At 48.6% G+C, this 18,405-nt stretch overlaps 3 long non-coding RNA genes across 3 annotated transcripts; all 3 read right to left on the reverse strand.

The window, feature by feature from the left end:
• Positions 1 to 142: 142 nt before the first annotated feature.
• On the reverse strand, positions 143 to 1,823 carry LOC141729998 (uncharacterized). The gene is made up of 4 exons (XR_012581499.1): positions 1,708 to 1,823; positions 1,404 to 1,483; positions 659 to 1,327; positions 143 to 581 (listed from the first exon to the last, which is right to left on the reverse strand). It is a non-coding gene; the product is annotated as an uncharacterized LOC141729998 (long non-coding RNA).
• Positions 1,824 to 2,597: 774 nt separating this feature from the next.
• LOC141729999 (uncharacterized) lies at positions 2,598 to 4,129 on the reverse strand. Its single transcript, XR_012581500.1, has 3 exons — positions 3,859 to 4,129; positions 3,114 to 3,782; positions 2,598 to 3,036 (listed from the first exon to the last, which is right to left on the reverse strand). It is a non-coding gene; the product is annotated as an uncharacterized LOC141729999 (long non-coding RNA).
• Positions 4,130 to 15,111: 10,982 nt separating this feature from the next.
• LOC141730084 (uncharacterized) lies at positions 15,112 to 18,061 on the reverse strand. Its single transcript, XR_012581538.1, has 5 exons — positions 17,439 to 18,061; positions 16,866 to 16,930; positions 16,184 to 16,247; positions 15,409 to 15,484; positions 15,112 to 15,290 (listed from the first exon to the last, which is right to left on the reverse strand). It is a non-coding gene; the product is annotated as an uncharacterized LOC141730084 (long non-coding RNA).
• Positions 18,062 to 18,405: the final 344 nt, after the last annotated feature.

Below are 18,405 nucleotides of genomic sequence, written 5' to 3' on the forward strand. Positions count from 1 at the left end.
AAGCCCTAATCCACCATAATGGATCCAGGTGGGGCACAGCTGTCCGTACAGCTCAGAACAAGACCTGACAAGACATCTGACTGGATGCATCCAAAGAGAGGAGAGTCTGATGCCTGTCTGAGCTCCCGAGTCAAAAGTTCTATGGCCTCGGTGCCAGGCCAAGGAATGCAGAGATCACAGATGCTAACAATGATGCCAAGGTTTCTGACAGGCCCCTCAAAGTGCTAAGGTAAAAGACAGGAGATACACAAACAACACATAATGCACAGCAGACAAGTGACACCAGACACACCGGGACTGCTCTGCCCTGAACACCTCAGCACTGAGATCAAAAGTGAGACTTGGCTTTCATGGGGCCTAAGGGGCCACTTCATGGACACCCGCCCACCGCCAAACTGGACTCAAAAACCCCTCCCAGTAATTCCCAAACCAGCACCCTCTGCCTTCATCCCCTCTGTGGGTCATAGCCCTCTACTTATCTCTCAGACATCTGGCGATGCCGGTCCGTGCCAGGTGCAAAGAAAGGCCACCTCGTCAGCTGGGAAGGTCCTGCTGTCACCGGGCTGGTGTCTCTCAGACAGCTAGATTAAAGAGAACCAAACATCAGTGCCTGATCTTGGCACCGCATCGGCCAAAACCCCACCAGTCTGCTACTCACCCTGCTCCTAGGAAGGCCCGGCACCTGCTAACTCTGACCCTCTGCCATGGATGCAATGCATCTGCACCTGAAAGAAAGTTAGAACATGTGTCAAACACCACCAGGATAACTCACAAGCTGCAAACACCTTAGGTCCATCTAGGAATAGCATCTAGAGCCCAAGTACAGCCCCCATTACAAATTTACACTCCCCAGGGCTTGTCCCATTGCAGCTGGCCATGCGGCAGGGCAGAACAGCTCCGGCACCCATATGTGTGCAGACACCCGTGACACAGAACGTGACAAACAGGGGGACATCAAACACCACACATCATGCTTGTGGTGAGGGCCTCGAGGGAAGAAGGCAAAAGGGACCCCAAAGACACACTAGGGAACACGGCACACCGGAAACCACGACACAAACAAGAGCTGTTCTGCACTGCCCGCCTGAAAGCTGCCATCAAAAGTAGAGCCTCTCCCTTTAGCTGTCCTAAGAGGCCCTTGGACAAGTTTGCTTTTCCCTCCGCTAATTTTTAAATCTGTCCCAAGAACTCCCAACCTGCTACGCCCCCATCTCCAGGCCGTGGCTCCCAACTTATCTTTTGGATGATCGGTGATGGGAATCCACGTTGCACCTGAAATGAGTCTGCTTCAGAGAGCCTCGTGATGGCCTGTGAGCCTCTCGGTCAGCTACAATAAAGAAAACCAAAACCAAAGAATGAGTCCAGAGTTATGTGGGCCAAATCCCAGCCAGTCAGCTACTTGCCCTCTCCTGAGTGTGCCTGGCTCCCTCAGGCTCCAGCTTCATCCTGATTCCAAGGCTGTGGCCTTTATTAGGGCTGGCACCTGGGTTAGAGAAAGGCAAAGTTAAATGGCATTCCTGTGAGTGCAGTGGATGACTCTGTGTGCTCTAAGACATGGGAATGCCTCTGCTAGAAGCCTTGGGGGGGGGGCCCTCAAATAAACAAATAAACACCCTTTCTCACCCTGCTGCCTGCAAACCCCCTCCCAAGAACTCCTAACTGGATACCTGCTCACCCTCCCTCTCCCACTCACAATCCTCAACTCACCTGAAGCCTCAATCTCAAACATCATCCTTGACACTGGGCAGATCCCTCTTGTGACATGATCAAGCTGCTGAAAAAATTCTTCTCCTTGAGAGCTGAGCAATAACAACCACTTCTCTCCACGGCTCACCTTGACTGCTGCTATCCAGATTCACTTCCTAAAAAGAAAGACAAAGAACAGAGCTCTAACAGAGTCACCATGTACACTTCTGCTCCACAGACAAATGGGGCCTCACCTGCTCGGGGGAATCCCCTCACAGGGGTTGGGGCCCTCTGGCCCAGATTTAATACATCTGAATCTGAAAAAAACGTTAGGACAAGAGTCACACTGTTGCAGGACAACTTAAGAGCTCCAGATGTCCTGTGTCCATCTACAAATCCCATCCAGAGTCCAACTGCACCCCACATTACACATTCCAAGTCCCCGGGCCCTCTCCTATCACACCAGGCTATGCGGCAGGGCAGAGCAGCTCCGGCACAAATGTGTGCTGACACCCGTGACACAGGACAGACAGGACAGGACACACAACGGGGACACAACAGGAACAGAAATCTCTTGGCAAGGAAAATGGCTGCAAGGACTGAGAGCATGCAAAAGGAGATGACTCAGTTCAAACTGACGGTGAGCTGATGAGGCTCAGAGAACACTGCAGGAAGAAGATGCTAACTGAATGATTGATTCCAAGAAGAGTAAAGATGGATGCCTAGGAATCCTATGGTCAGAATCCTCTGCCTGCCCTCACATTCTTTCAAGCCCTAATCCACCATAATGGATCCAGGTGGGGCACAGCTGTCCGTACAGCTCAGAACAAGACCTGACAAGACATCTGACTGGATGCATCCAAAGAGAGGAGAGTCTGATGCCTGTCTGAGCTCCCGAGTCAAAAGTTCTATGGCCTCGGTGCCAGGCCAAGGAATGCAGAGATCACAGATGCTAACAATGATGCCAAGGTTTCTGACAGGCCCCTCAAAGTGCTAAGGTAAAAGACAGGAGATACACAAACAACACATAATGCACAGCAGACAAGTGACACCAGACACACCGGGACTGCTCTGCCCTGAACACCTCAGCACTGAGATCAAAAGTGAGACTTGGCTTTCATGGGGCCTAAGGGGCCACTTCATGGACACCCGCCCACCGCCAAACTGGACTCAAAAACCCCTCCCAGTAATTCCCAAACCAGCACCCTCTGCCTTCATCCCCTCTGTGGGTCATAGCCCTCTACTTATCTCTCAGACATCTGGCGATGCCGGTCCGTGCCAGGTGCAAAGAAAGGCCACCTCGTCAGCTGGGAAGGTCCTGCTGTCACCGGGCTGGTGTCTCTCAGACAGCTAGATTAAAGAGAACCAAACATCAGTGCCTGATCTTGGCACCGCATCGGCCAAAACCCCACCAGTCTGCTACTCACCCTGCTCCTAGGAAGGCCCGGCACCTGCTAACTCTGACCCTCTGCCATGGATGCAATGCATCTGCACCTGAAAGAAAGTTAGAACATGTGTCAAACACCACCAGGATAACTCACAAGCTGCAAACACCTTAGGTCCATCTAGGAATAGCATCTAGAGCCCAAGTACAGCCCCCATTACAAATTTACACTCCCCAGGGCTTGTCCCATTGCAGCTGGCCATGCGGCAGGGCAGAACAGCTCCGGCACCCATATGTGTGCAGACACCCGTGACACAGAACGTGACAAACAGGGGGACATCAAACACCACACATCATGCTTGTGGTGAGGGCCTCGAGGGAAGAAGGCAAAAGGGACCCCAAAGACACACTAGGGAACACGGCACACCGGAAACCACGACACAAACAAGAGCTGTTCTGCACTGCCCGCCTGAAAGCTGCCATCAAAAGTAGAGCCTCTCCCTTTAGCTGTCCTAAGAGGCCCTTGGACAAGTTTGCTTTTCCCTCCGCTAATTTTTAAATCTGTCCCAAGAACTCCCAACCTGCTACGCCCCCATCTCCAGGCCGTGGCTCCCAACTTATCTTTTGGATGATCGGTGATGGGAATCCACGTTGCACCTGAAATGAGTCTGCTTCAGAGAGCCTCGTGATGGCCTGTGAGCCTCTCGGTCAGCTACAATAAAGAAAACCAAAACCAAAGAATGAGTCCAGAGTTATGTGGGCCAAATCCCAGCCAGTCAGCTACTTGCCCTCTCCTGAGTGTGCCTGGCTCCCTCAGGCTCCAGCTTCATCCTGATTCCAAGGCTGTGGCCTTTATTAGGGCTGGCACCTGGGTTAGAGAAAGGCAAAGTTAAATGGCATTCCTGTGAGTGCAGTGGATGACTCTGTGTGCTCTAAGACATGGGAATGCCTCTGCTAGAAGCCTTGGGGGGGGGGCCCTCAAATAAACAAATAAACACCCTTTCTCACCCTGCTGCCTGCAAACCCCCTCCCAAGAACTCCTAACTGGATACCTGCTCACCCTCCCTCTCCCACTCACAATCCTCAACTCACCTGAAGCCTCAATCTCAAACATCATCCTTGACACTGGGCAGATCCCTGCTGAGACACGATGAATCTGCTGCAAAAAGTGTTGTACTTGACACAACCTGGAATCTCTGAAAGGCGTGCTCCTCCTAAAAACCATAAAAAACAAACCAAGAACAAAACCAGAAATTACAAAGGTGCTTTAACACCCCTAAACACAAAACCCAAAATTCTGAACCTACATACTCCCTGTATTCCATGCTGTTTTCTTCACTGTCTCTTCCAAGCCTCTGCTGCTTTAGATGCCCAGAAACACCTGCTGGAAACAAGCTGAGATGAGCTGAAAGAGCCTTTTCACTGAAATGAGAGGAGAACTCCTACCCCAGCACATCCCAGAGAGGGAATGAAGCCCCTCAGCCAAGGCTGGGGTTAATATACCCCCGATGGTGCCCGCCTCTCGTTCCCATGGCACCCAGGAAAATGGAGGGGGCAAATCCTCCCAGGTGTAAAAGCCCTCAGAACAGCTGCAGCTGTTTGGCCTCTCAGACTCAGATTCAAGGGGAGTAAAGGGCTTGTTATAGAAGAAAACTCTTCACAAAAATAACAGTGCTTTCTTTTTTGCAACAGCTACTTGGAGCAGAAGAACAGAAAACTGGTAAGACATAAAACTTTGTGGTTAGGTAGCATAGCTAGATAAATTGGGTCATTTGCTGTTAACTTACATAATTATTCTGTATTTTACAAAAGCCATCTAATAAATTCACACCCAAAACTCCAGCAGCCCAACTGGCCCTACCAAATCTGTATGTTTATACATACAGTAAACAATACCAAAATCCCAGTAATACCTATGAGAAGTCTATGAAAGAAACCTATTGAAACCTACCTCAAATACAAACCAACCCATCCAGAAAGTTAGCTTCACTCAAAAAACAATTTACACAGAGTTAATAATACCAAGAAATAAAACAACACACCATATACCACCAATTAATATAATAGTCAAGGAAAAAACCTCCACATTTTAAATTTTTTTTAATTTAAACTAACTTCTTTTATTAGCTAGAACAAGAGATTTTGCCAGGACTGTAACAACAACTCCTTCTTCTCCTTCTGAAATGTCCCTTCTCATTCCTAAATTCCTTACAACTTCTGAGTTTAAATCCAAGCCAAAAGCAAAATACGTGCACTCGTGCGTTCGATGCTCCTGTCAGATTCTCTCTTTCCCTCCACATCTTCTTACGCTTTCAGCCGTCCTGCTGTGATGAGTTTGACAGAAGAACTGGAAAATGTTAGGAGAGGATTTCGCTCCCTCCCTCTCTCCCCAGAGCTGGTTTCCTCAGCGCATTTCACTCAATCCCAAGCCTGCAATGATGCATGCTCACCTGAAGCAGGGGGAGAAATCTGTAAAGGTCACTAAATACATAAAAGCGCATCCCCATTGTTCCATTACTCAGCAGCCCATCCGGCCAAGGTCAGAGCTCGCTGCCCACCGAGGACACGGCAACCAGCAGGGCCCTTTCTCCCACCCTCCAGCACGGACCTGCGAAGCCAGAGAGGAGTTTACAGAGACCGGGAGGCGGCGGGACGGGACGGGCGCCCGGCCCGACCTTCCAAAGCTGGCGGCAGCGACGGCGGGGAGAGCCACGGCCCCGCTCCGCCTCCTCCGCTGCCTGCCCGGGGCCGCCCCGCCGGGATTGTCCGGCCCGCGGTCGCTCCCAGCGCCTGGAGCGGGGCGGGCGCGGTTTCGGGGACTGCAGCCCTGTTCCGATGCCGCTCGCTCCCGCCCCTCGCCCTTCCTTCGCTCGGCAGCCGCGTCCTTCCGCCGCCCCCGGCACCCAGCGGCGAGAGGCAGGGCGCTGGCTCGGAGGGTGCAGTACCGCTCTGTGGCCACAGGGCGGCAGACTTACCAGGGTGTGCTATTTTGCCGACTTTTTGGCCGCCATTTTGAGAAGGTCAAGCGAGTCCGAGACACCCGCGACACGCCACTCCCAACACGGCGGCCTCTCGGCTGCCTGCCGGCGCACGGCTGCAGTACCGCGCTCTGCCCACAAGGCGGCAGCACTGCCGCCCGCCCCAGACGGGGGCGCAGCGCGCCTCGGGGTTGCGGGCAGCGACGGCGGCAAAAAAGAACAGGGGCGACCCCAGACAAAAACTGCTCTGAAATAAATGCCAGAAACCTGCCTCTTATCCAGCAAGAGCCAAACAAGCCCCTTTGATTTAAAGCCATGTTTAAATAAAAGTTTTATTTCTATTTTTCATATTTATAGTCACACGCATATTTATAGTGAACATTGATGTAGCATGTAATTTATAAAATATATTCTGTCTATTCCTATTGTTTATATGTATTTCTCTGTGTTTTTATAAATATCTTTCTCTATTAATTGTATAGTTCTTATATAGTTCTTCTATAGTTTAAAACTACATTTCTAAAACACTTTTATTATTTAAAAAAAATCCAATTCTAACTAAATAAATACCAGAAAACCCTTCTTTTAAACTATACTGAAATATTGTTATATTTATAGCTTGCATGACTATATACACATTTATATTTCTAGTTTATATTGATGCATTATATTTAAAATATATATAATATGTATCCTGTTCAAATAATAGAGATAAATTATTTTTTAAATTACGTATCATATCTACTGCTAAACCTTGTTTTTTCCTTTATTTTTAATTTTTATATTAATCTTTAGCTATTTATGATATATTTATATACTTAGACTTCTATCTTTATATTATTTGTATTTATAATTTTTATACTAAAACCCCTGCTTTTGCCAAATGAAAAACAAAACCATCCTTTATTTTCAACTACTTGATAAATACTTTTATAATTATAATTATCATATCTATAATTTGTTTTATAAGTTAAGTACATCAATTGATATATCTATTTTATATCTATTTCCTATAATATAATAAATAAGATATATACAGTATTACTTTTATTATGCGTAGTATCAATTGATGTTATTTTATATTTACAATTATTTAAAAATTTTATGTATACCTGCATATATTTGAAACACATTTCTATATTTATATTTGAGTTGGGTTGTGTCTATATTTATATTCTCTATCTACATATCTATAAATATACACAATACTCTAATTAAAAAAGATAATATCTTATTGTAATATATAATAACTTATGTTACAAGTAAAATTTTAAAAAAAGATCAAATATATAAAAACAAGAGAGGTTTATTCCCATTTCCACACATCTGTTTTGTTTAAATGTAGTTATAATATTACATTAGAAATCCAATTCCTAAATAAAATTACAATACAAAGAGCATTGAATTGCCAGCAATATCTTCGAAAAACATCAAGATACCTCCAACAGCCAAAAATCTGCCAGCCAAAAAACCACAAAACACTCTTTTCAATAACAAATTCTCATCATATCCGAAAAATGGAACCAAGATAAAAGAAAACCCTATAGAAACACGCACAGCAAATTACAACAACTACTAAAAAAAGAAATCAAACCAACCTACTAAACTCCAAACAGTGCCACTGACCCTGAAGGTTACTAAAAAAAAATAAACAAAATTCTACCTCTACACTAACTCAAAGAATAACCAATCCTCTCTAAATATAACAGACTAACTACTTAACGAAATAGAAAAAATCTCAAGGACTAAAAACTAAGAAAACAACTACTCAATACTACTTGAAAAGATCCACCATATAAATACCCATATTCCCAAAAAAAAACCGATGAACAACAATCAAATACATGAAAGAACAACAGCAAAAAACAATAAAAAAAAAAAAACCCACAACAACAAAAATAGCCCCAAAACCGAATAAACTTTCATTTCCAACAAAAAATTTATACCTAACTGAATAAACCCATAGTGTCTCACGCTATCAAATTAAAAATAACACCTAGAAATAAACACAAAGCCTAAAGACAAACGTAACCATAAACAATGTCTCCCATATTACCCGCAACCATAAAACATACACTACAATCAAACCAACCAAATAAATAAAAGCCCTGGAAGACGATAAACACACATGCAATTCGCGAGATTAAAAACCCGCTGCTATGAACGACACGACGCTACCTCAAAAGCCCACCGAAACAAACACTACCCACTCACGCCAATAAAAGCCACCTCAACAGAATTAAAATCCGAACCGCTGCTTCGCGCTACGACCCGTAAAAACCATTGCGCGCCTTTCTAAACATAATACCCCGGCAAAAAAAACATATCCGACTACGAAACCCAATCCGAAACGAACCTTTATCATCCCCACCGGCACCGAGAACCGCACCACTCAGGAAGAACACCGTAGCCCCTTAGCGTACACCCGCTGCAAACCGAGCACAGCGATGCAATCAATGCCGACAAAGCGCCTCCGAACCGCGGCACCGCCCCAGCACTGCGAGCAGCCGAAGCCCGCGCTCGCTGCCGGCCCCGGACGGAGCGCGGCTCCCGCCAGGAGAGCGGCTCCTCCGGCGGCTCCTCCGGCACGCGGGGCCGGCGCCGGCCCGGAGAGCCGCGCCCGCTGCCCCTGCCCGGCGGGGCCGGCACCGGGCCCGGGGGTGGCGGCGGCGCCCGAGCCCCGCGCCCGGAGCGGCCGGAGCGGCCGGCACCGCCCGGGCCGCCGCAGCAGCGCCCGCGCCGCCTCTGCCGCCCTTGGCCGGCCCGGCGCGGCTCCCCTCGGCTCGCACCGGCGCGGCTCCGCCACTACCGCCCTTGGCCGGCCCGGCCGCGCCAAATCCCCCGTGCGCCCTGGCAGCTGCCCAGGCCGTGCCAGCGCCGCTCCCGAGCGGCAACGTTCCGGCCCAGGCCGCGGCCACCACAAGTGCCCTCCCATGCAGCGGCACGGCCCCATTGCAGCCCTGCAAACGCTGCCACAGCTGCAGCTTCCCGCAACCGAACCCCGAAACTGACGCCGCAGGCGGGGCTCGCCTCCCTTCAACAAGGGCAAAGAAGTGTCCTCTCCCCTTCAGGTTCGTCCCCTACGAGAGCACAAAAGAAGGGGCGCTCCTCAAATGAAAGCCTTCGACTGATGGCAAAGGGCCATTTCCACCTCCATTCAAACCCTTGAAAAGGAGGGACACCGCGGCTGCCCCCTCCATTTCAACCCTAGGGTGATGAAAATGGGGTGGCTGCCTTCAAACCAAACCCATAACACCACAAGAATACTTTTCCCATTCCCCTTCAAATAGAACGCAGGGATTCCCTGTCACCCCCGGGATACCCCCAACAGCCTGGAAAAGGCAGCTTTTCCTGCAATCAACGCCCTTAAAACCACAAGTGAACAGGGATCCCCTCAGTTCAAACGCAGACAATAAATGAAGAGGAGCTGCTTCCTTATCCTTAATCCCTTTCGTCCTCATAAACTGCACTTTTGTTCCTGGGGAAGCGGGGAGGGACTGGCAAGATGAAATTGCAAAGGGGAAGGACAAAATTCCCCGCTCCAAACCCACACGGGCTCACCTGTTCGGCTGCTGCTCCCCGGCACAAAGATTCGTCCCTCGGCACCTCCTTTAAGCGATGCTTGGACGTATCCAAGCGCGAATCCAGGTGTTCCCGCCGACCCTGGGAGAAGCTCTCGCAGTCCTTCCGTGAGACAGCGCCGGGAGCGCCCCATAAACCCCTCCACTCAGCAGCTCCATGCAAAAATGTACAGAGGCAAACTCTCCCCCCGTTAAAACCGCCCCGGCAAGAGCCACCCCCTCATCATCCTCACAGCTCACACCTGGGCTGCTCCGAGCCCTCATCATCCTCACACCTGGGCTGCTCCGAGCCCTCATCATCCTCACACTCACACCTGGGCTGCTCCGAGCCCCATCATCCTCACACTCACACCTGGGCTGCTCCGAGCCCTCATCATCCTCACACTCACACCTGGCGCCGATGCCACTCCAACAGCGCCTCTCCCTGTCCAGCACACAGCCCGCTTCTCACAGACACAGAGCAAACAGAAATCCGCTACGGGCCTTGGCTTTCCTTAGTCCGTCTGGTTCCACAATTCAAACACGTACGTGCACTGATGGCATTGAGGGAAAGCTTTCCAGTGCAGAAAACTATCATTCTGCTAGCACACTTTGATTAACCCTCAGAAAAAGCAGGATCAGCGCCAACTCCTAAGACCCCTTGGGACACCCAATGCAGCAGACGTCGAAAAACAGGAAAAGTCAAGCTTGGAGTGGAGAAAGAGAATACAAATACACCAGCCTTTTAAAAAAGCCTTCACACAGCAATAGTGGGAACCAGTCACATTTCTTCTTTCCTTGCTTTCTGTAATGACATAAATATGAAGTAAAAAAACCGCATGAAACACAAGGCAGAGCTGGGAATTTACAGGTCTTTATTTGGCACTCTGGATGACAAGCGCCTCTTCCGGGACTGCGACACGATTTGGGGACTGGCAGAGAACGGAGGCAGAAGGTGCCAGAGAGTCCTTTCCATTGCCTCCTGCAGCTGTTCTGATGGTTTCGGGGCACAGCTCGGTCCATTCCTAGATAAAAACGCTAGGGCAGTATCTTCAAAACTGCTACCCATCTCCACTCGGAGTTTTCTGCATTCCTGTAAACAATGAGTGGATAGAGAGGGTTTCTCCCCAGATGAATTTAGAGACAAATTCCTATTCTTTACCAAGACCTATAAAAACGAATACCTTGACAGGTTTTAGCATTCTACACCCACCCCTCCCTGAATTTGGTGGCAGCTTTGGGTCCCTCTGGGGCACGGCCCCCAGCGTGACGCCCCTCGCCCGCCCCCCGCCTGCTCCTGCACCGCAGTGGGGCTCCCGCTCCTGGGGACCGCGGGGTGCCCGAACGGCATCAGAGCCCCGAGTCTTCACCCCCTTTCCCTGAGCCCCAAAGAAGGCACAGAACGAGTCCGACTGCCCCGGACAGCAGCGCAGCGCTTCCTCCAAGCCCTTTGCACACGTCCATCCCCGCAGAAAGGGATTCTGCTGCAACAAGAAAGCGGGGCGGCTCCCAGAAGGGCCGAGGTTCCTCCCCAGCCTCGCTGTCCCGGGCCAGGGGCAGCGAGAGGGAGCGGCACAGACGGCGGGCACGGCGCGGCACAGAGCGGGGGCCGCTCTCGGTGCCGTGCCGGGAAAGCCGCAGCTCCGGCGCTGTCGGGCGGGGCATTTGACCGGCACGGGGGGATCCGCCGAGAGCCTCCGGCCCCGTGCGGGGACTCCTGCAAGGGCCGAGGGACGCCGGGCTCCGGCCCTCGGGCCTTTATTCTCCGGCGCCCCGAGCCCCGCGGCTGCGCGGCGAAGACGGAAAGGGGGCACGGGAAGAGAGCAGGGCATGAGAAAGGGCGGCGAGGGGGTCGGGCTGTGGAGGAAAGCTGCACGGGAAGGGAAACCCGGGAAGGGGGAAGAGGGAGGGTGGAGGAGGGAGGGTGGACAGAGGACGGAGACAGGGGGAACAAAAGGGAGTAGCGGGCTAGGGACAGGACAGGTAGGAGCCGGGCTTGTGGGGGGAGAGGGAATGGGGGAAAGGGAGCGAGAGAAGGCGAATACGTTGAGAAGGAAGGAGGGGTAGAGAGAGGGACAGGCGGGGAAGCCTCACAGAGCCCCGGCTGCACCCCGAGCCCGGCCCGGCGCCTCGCCCGGCCCGGGATGCTGCGCTCGGCGGAGCTCGGCTCGCTCCGGAGCCACTCGGCTCGAATCGGCTCTGTGGCTAAATTCGGCTGTTATCGGCTAAACTCGGCTCTCTTCGGCCGCATTCGGCTGCATTCGCCTCTTCGGCGCGCCTCGGCTCGCTTCGGCCGAACTCGGAGCCGCTGTCTGTGTGTTCGGCGCGCCTCGGCTCGGCTCGACTCCCTGAGGGCGGGCAAGCGGCGCCGCCTCACGTTAAACTCGCCCGGCTCGGGGCTCTCCTGCTGCCGCGTCCCGCGGGCGGCCCGCCCATCGCACGGACACGACCGGGAGCGCGGGGCGGCACAGGGGCTCATTAGGCGGTGACCGCACTCGCGCTAATTAGCGCGCACGAGAGCAGCGGGCTCGGTTCGCCTGAGCTCGGCTCCGTTCAGGCAGCCTCGCAAGCCTGGCCTCGGTTCGCTCGAGGCCGTCAGGTTCGGCCGGTCCCGCCTTGCTTCGGCTGAGCTCGTTCCATTCGGCCGAAGGAGGCGTCGTTCGCTCGTGTTTTTACAAATATCTTTCTCTATAGATTGTATATTTCTATATTTAGATTTATACTTCTATAATACTTCTATTATTCCAAATAAAAACCTCGTCGCTAACCAAATAAATACAAAAATCCACCTTCTTTTAAACGAGATTGAAATATTTTTATACTTTCTATAATAATATTCACATTCATATTTATAGTTTCTTTTGATGCATTATATTAATAATTAGATCTAATATATTTAAAATTCTAGAAATGTATTTAAATTATTATTATTCGTATTATGTATCATATCTACTGCTACAACTAATTTTTTCTTCTGTTTTTAAACTTTATATGTATTTATGACATATTTCTATACTTAGATTTCTACCTTTATATGATTTGTACTTATAATTTGGATAATCAAAACACTGCCTATTGACAAATAAACCCCCGCTTTATTTAACTATTTAAAAAATAATTTACATTTATAATTTTTCTATTTATATTTATAATTTGTTCTATATTACATGAGAACACACCTGCTCCTGCACCCCAGTGGGGCTCCCTCTCCTGGGGACCTTGGGGTGCCCAAATGGCATCAGAGCCCCGAGTTTTCACGCTCTTTTCCTCTGTTTAGAAACTACACTGGAACTTTTTTCTGGAAAAAAGACATTACCTAAATCCTGTCCCCATGTCCTAGACAGATAGATATTCAGTTATTAGTTGGCTGGGCAGCAGTTTCTTAAATAGAAGGATAAACAAGGTGTGAACATTTTAGCTACAAGCAAATAGGCAAATCTGAATTAGGTACTGCTGGTCGACCACTGAAGTTATTTTGAAGCAATTTTTTAAACAATAAAATACTGATGCCACAAAAATAAAGCAAAAAGCTAACTACTGGCTAAGAAAGAAGGAAAAATTAACTTTTGACAGCAACAACATTCCAACCACACAGGCTTTTTCCCAATATCATATCTTATAACTACCTCTCTTGGGAATTCTCATCATGTATCCCAAAAGGAATAAATACCTTAGAGCGTCCTAAAGCAAAAAGTAGCACACATGAGCTCCTCACACTCCCGGCAGTGCACTGAGCTCCTCACACTCCAGTGCAGCGTGCACTGAGTCTGCAACAAATTCTGCTCAGTGAGGGTCTGCAAACAAAGGTTCAACTGATGAATTGAACTGATTTTAAAGGGAGGTTTTGTAAGTGCTGAAGCACAACAAAGAACAAGCAGAAACAATTCTTAAAAAAATCTGCAAGTTTTATTTAGCATATATGCGACTGATTTCCACCCTGTGGCTTCTCACTTTGATTGGTCTGTAGGTTCAGGAAGATGACAATGCACACTCTGCCTTCCCTGAGCCCCCACAGCAGCTGAGCGCTGCTCCGTGTGCTCAGATCGTCAGGAGCTGGATTACACGTACCCGGACGGACTGGAACTGCTCTGCTGCAGATTCAGGAGACGACGGCAGAGAGGGGCTGGCCGAGGCGTCGTCCGAATTCCATTTCTGTGTGACGAGAAGCGGTTTGTTCCCAACAGCTGCAACATCCCCGGCTCGCTTCCGTGGTGAGTACCGATGGCGCACAAATGGCAGCCTGAGGAAATCGTGTTCTGGGCTCTAAGTGGCTGGGACAGGGTCTGATGTTTTGTTTTGTATCTGTATGACGATTAGTACGACAGGGCTCTGAGGGATGACATGGCAACACAGAATTAAAAACTCCTCGATAGGATTACATCGACGTCTAGGAAAAGACAAAAGCCTATCACCCTTCTGCAATCTGCTTTTAATCCAAAGCACGAGGATTGTCAGTATACTGCACCTTCCAGCTTTTCAAAGCAGCTTACTTCTGAAGACCAGGAAACATTGATTTCTACAGAAACAATGGGCAACCCCCAGGCTAATTTAAGCACTACTCTTTAATAGGGGATCTGCCAGCGTGCCAGTCCAGCTTCAAGTGCACTTTATTTCAGTCTCACATCCCCACAAAATTCTTCTCACATCTTCCAACCCTGAAATCTTCTTTTTCCCTAAGGCTTCTCATCATTAGCAATTTCCAAGTAACATGGTATTTTTACAACATTCAAAAATGTCATGCTGGACTGTGCTAGAGAGTAATCTGCAAATATAAGCTTAGCAAAGATTGAATTGACTTGTCCAGAGAAAAAACCTACAAGTGAACACCCACATCTGCCTACAAAGAGCTAACAAGCCCCTGGCAGCTACCAGCATCAAAGCACAGTGGATGTTTCTAATAGAGGGTAAGGATAACAATATCACCTTTTGTTCTCTCCAGCTTGTTTTCCCTGCAGTCATATTTTGCTTCTTATGATTGTTTTAGTCTCTGTATCTTTTTGGACAGCACCGAGCCTGACGACAAGGACACGAGAGTCTTTCCCTGCCGTAGGGAGAGAACCAGGAAAACAGTTAAAAAAAGAACAGGGTAGTTTGAAATTCATACTTCCAATGAGAAGCAGCGCCTAACAAACAGAACAAAAGCAAACAAAGCACGATACCTCCCTGGGGACAGAAGACTTATAAACCCTCCAGGATTTACGACCAACCCCTTCAGGACAGCAGCCAAGTGTCCCATGAGGTGGTGCTGCACCAAAGAACGATCTGACAGGTTCCAAAGAGTCAAATGCACAATATTTTGCAAAGCCGTAAAATCTTGCAAAATAACAAAAATACAATTGATATAAACTACAGGGCAAGAGTACAAGTGTTCGCTTTAAGAGCTGGAACCATCCAGGTGAGCACCTGATAACTGGATCCTCACCAGAGTTTGAACCCTTCGGTACACAGAAGGGTTTTCCCCAGAAATTTCACAGACTGAGTTTTGATAGAAGTACACTTGCCAGATCCTCAGAAGCATCACCCATTCTCCAGGTGTCTGGAGAGAACTGCAAATGGCTCTCACATAGTTTGAGCTGGTTCTCCACGGTCTCAGGGTGAATTTCACCAGATGCAACCAAATCGGGCAACTCCCAGTGGGACAGAAGGAACCCAAAGTTTGGGTAAGCAGAGCTGCAGCAAATACTGAGGAAACAAACATAACAGCGTAAAAAATAATAAACCATCCTTTTTTTTTCTCTTGCTTTTGTTTTTTTTCTTATTCAGATCAGCATAGCAACTAAAGAGAAGGTGAAAAACTCACCATTACTGAACATTTCATCATCTGTAAGCCGAGCATCCTTAGCATAGAGGACTCCAAAGTTAAAATTCACCGATCCCTGGGAAATAAAACCAAATATTGTATGATAAACAGTCAAACAGCAGACATAAAAATTTGTTTCCTCTAAGGACTTTCAGGTATGTATGTATCTTTGCATACATCCTACACATTAGAACATACACTTTATACCATCACCTAATACATAATATTTTACCTTTAAATTTTGATAGTATAGCATGAATTTTTAACTTAAATTGGTGATCTATTATTATTAAGTTGGTACTGAAAGTTATTTCTGCTGTCACGTTCAAAAAAACATTTTTTTTTTTTTTTACTGTAATGAGCAATCAATTTCAAAGTCATCACAAGCCCATCGAAATACAAAGCTGTATTCACTGCACGGGTCTGTGAGCTAGAAGTAGTTAGGCTTGCACTTCCCTCTTGTTCTTCCAGAACCGATAAATCCTGTCAACAAAACCAGGATCTTTAGCCCACTGCTGTGAAAGATTCTACAAGGATGATGGTTTGATTTGTGTTTACAAGTTTTGATTTGAAATGGCCAGTTCAATGGATAAAGACAGTTTAAGTACTATTACGTTACTATTATTATTATTTCTATTATTATTTTTACTATTACTACTACTATTATTATCACCTGCTACTGGAAGAAACAAACCAGTCGTACCTATACTTAATTACTTTTATTTCCAGAAAATAACAAAGAAAAGGAACCAAACCAAAAAAAGTCACTTCCTACCTTTTATATCAAGGGAGGAAAAATTTCTCTTGGGCTCTTCTCCAATTTATCAAGACTCATAGCACTGAAAGGCAAACAAAACAGTGCTTTATAGAAGGGCAAGTGCACATTTCAAGGCTGAACCACCAACCGATTGCAGTGACAGCAGTTACAACATGAATCGTTCCGAGAGCCTCTGTTAAATGCAATGTTCTGTGGAACTGCCATTTCTTTCCCAAAATACTAACTTCCAACACTTCCTAAACGTATTTGGTATTTTAAAACAACAGAAGTTAGTGAGACACTGCGTGGAGGTCAGGTTTAAATTTATTTCCTTCTAAAGCACAGAGCTCTGTTCCATCACCCTTCACTTCGGCTCTGCACTGAATCACGGTGAGCATTTGAGGAGTGCTCAATAACCAATTCTATTTCTCTCTTTTTCTAGTTCTCTCTATTCCTGAATAATTAAAGACAAGTCCAATGAAAAATGACAAGTTCAGCATCAAAGTCACACTTTTTCCCTTTGTCTGGTCAAGAACAGGCTCTAAATCCACTTAGTGCTGCCTGCAACGATTAAGATGTGCAAAACCATTTTTACATGTTTTATAGGTTTATCATAAAAGCCACGGAACGCAAGCTCTGAATTACAGGAAAAGGTACACAGTCAAATATCTAAAGGGATCACTTATTTGTAAATGCATACCTTGACAGAGATCGCACTGAGAACGTTTCTGTGGGACTCTAAGGGAGACATATTTCCTGAGTACCCTGTAAACAAGAAAAGCTAGGATATATTACAGGACATACCCACTTTTTCTACATATTCAAATAGGATTTTTAATAAAAACAACTCAGTTGAAAAAGAAAGAAGAAAACCAAGGTCATTTTACTCAGCTATATTTACTCCCGATTTAGAGAAAAAAAAAAGTCACGGGTGCTGCAAAGAAAAAAAAAGTGAACCATAAACGCCTACAGTACAATTTTAAAACAAGTGCTTGGATAAAAGAATCTCATGGAACGTGAAGTAGAAACCACTATCAGACCTGCCTATTTTCTCACCTTTGTACAAGAAAATCCTAAAAGCAATATGGCCTAAAACCGGTCATGGGATGTAACCAAGAACAATTTAGGCATTTGCTAATCTAGACAGAAACCTTTTCTGGATGCTAGTGTCAAATCACAAGTTTTGTCTTTCAGAAGCCCGACAATGCTGGAAAGCACTTTCCCTGGGGCTCGGGAGGGCAGGGGCAGAAGGGGATGAGTTTGCAGATCGCACCTGTGCCATCGGAAGGATACAGCCCGCCTGCTCCCTGCGCTGGGCATTCTCCCGGCCATCTCTGGGTTTACCGCTCAGCGCCACTCCATCCGTTTGCATGGCAGAAAGAGCCTCGAGCACTAGCGCAGGCAGCAGCCCAGTCATTCCGGCGATATCGCAGCGCTCTCTGCTCGCAACGCCCAACACGCGGCGGAGCCGCCTCCGCCCGCAGCACCGGCAGCAGCCCGAGGGAGACGGCTGCAGCTCGGGGGCTGCTGCGCCTCCGCCAGTCCGAGGGCAGCCGCCCCACCGGGACCGCGGGAGCGCCCGGCGCCGCTCGCCCGGGGCGGCTCCTGCAGCTCCCGGCCCGCGGCAGCAAAGCACCGCCTCGCCCTCCGCCATCGCTACCGCTGAGTAAGGCCGAAGAACCGGGCCGACGCTCCTTCCGCGCTGCTCAGCTCCGTGCGGGCGGCCAGACGGAGGCTTCGCCCCTCCAGCGTCGCTGCCGCGGCGCCGTCCCGCGCGGCACAGGGGCCGGGAGCTGCCCGCGCACAGCCCCGCGCGGCCGCCTGGCACGCCAGCCACTCATGCGCCGCGTCAGCCGTTGCGTCACACGCCTCGCCGGCAGCAGTGCGTGCCGGGAGTTGTAGTCTTGGGCTGACAGCCACTGCTCCGTCCTCCGCCACCGGGAGCTGCAGTCCCTCCCGGGCATCAAACGGGTCCTTCGCCCCTTGGCGGGGAAGAACCTGAGGCAGCAACGCTCCTCCCGAATGCCCTCTCTTTTTCGCTCCAACTCTTTTTTCCTTTTTCACTCTGCTTTTCACCCCTTCCCTTCCCTCTGGTGGTCCTGATTCCTTTCCTTTCCTTCCCTTTTCCTTTCCTTTTCTTCTATTTCTGATCTTGGTTTTCCTTTCTAGCTTAAGAATAAAAAAGCAGCAGTAGAAATTTTCAGGCTACCTGGGAGTAAAAAAAACCTGCAAAACGAAAA

Source organism: Zonotrichia albicollis, chromosome 9 (genome assembly GCF_047830755.1).
Source record: "Zonotrichia albicollis isolate bZonAlb1 chromosome 9, bZonAlb1.hap1, whole genome shotgun sequence".
NCBI lineage: Eukaryota > Metazoa > Chordata > Aves > Passeriformes > Passerellidae > Zonotrichia > Zonotrichia albicollis.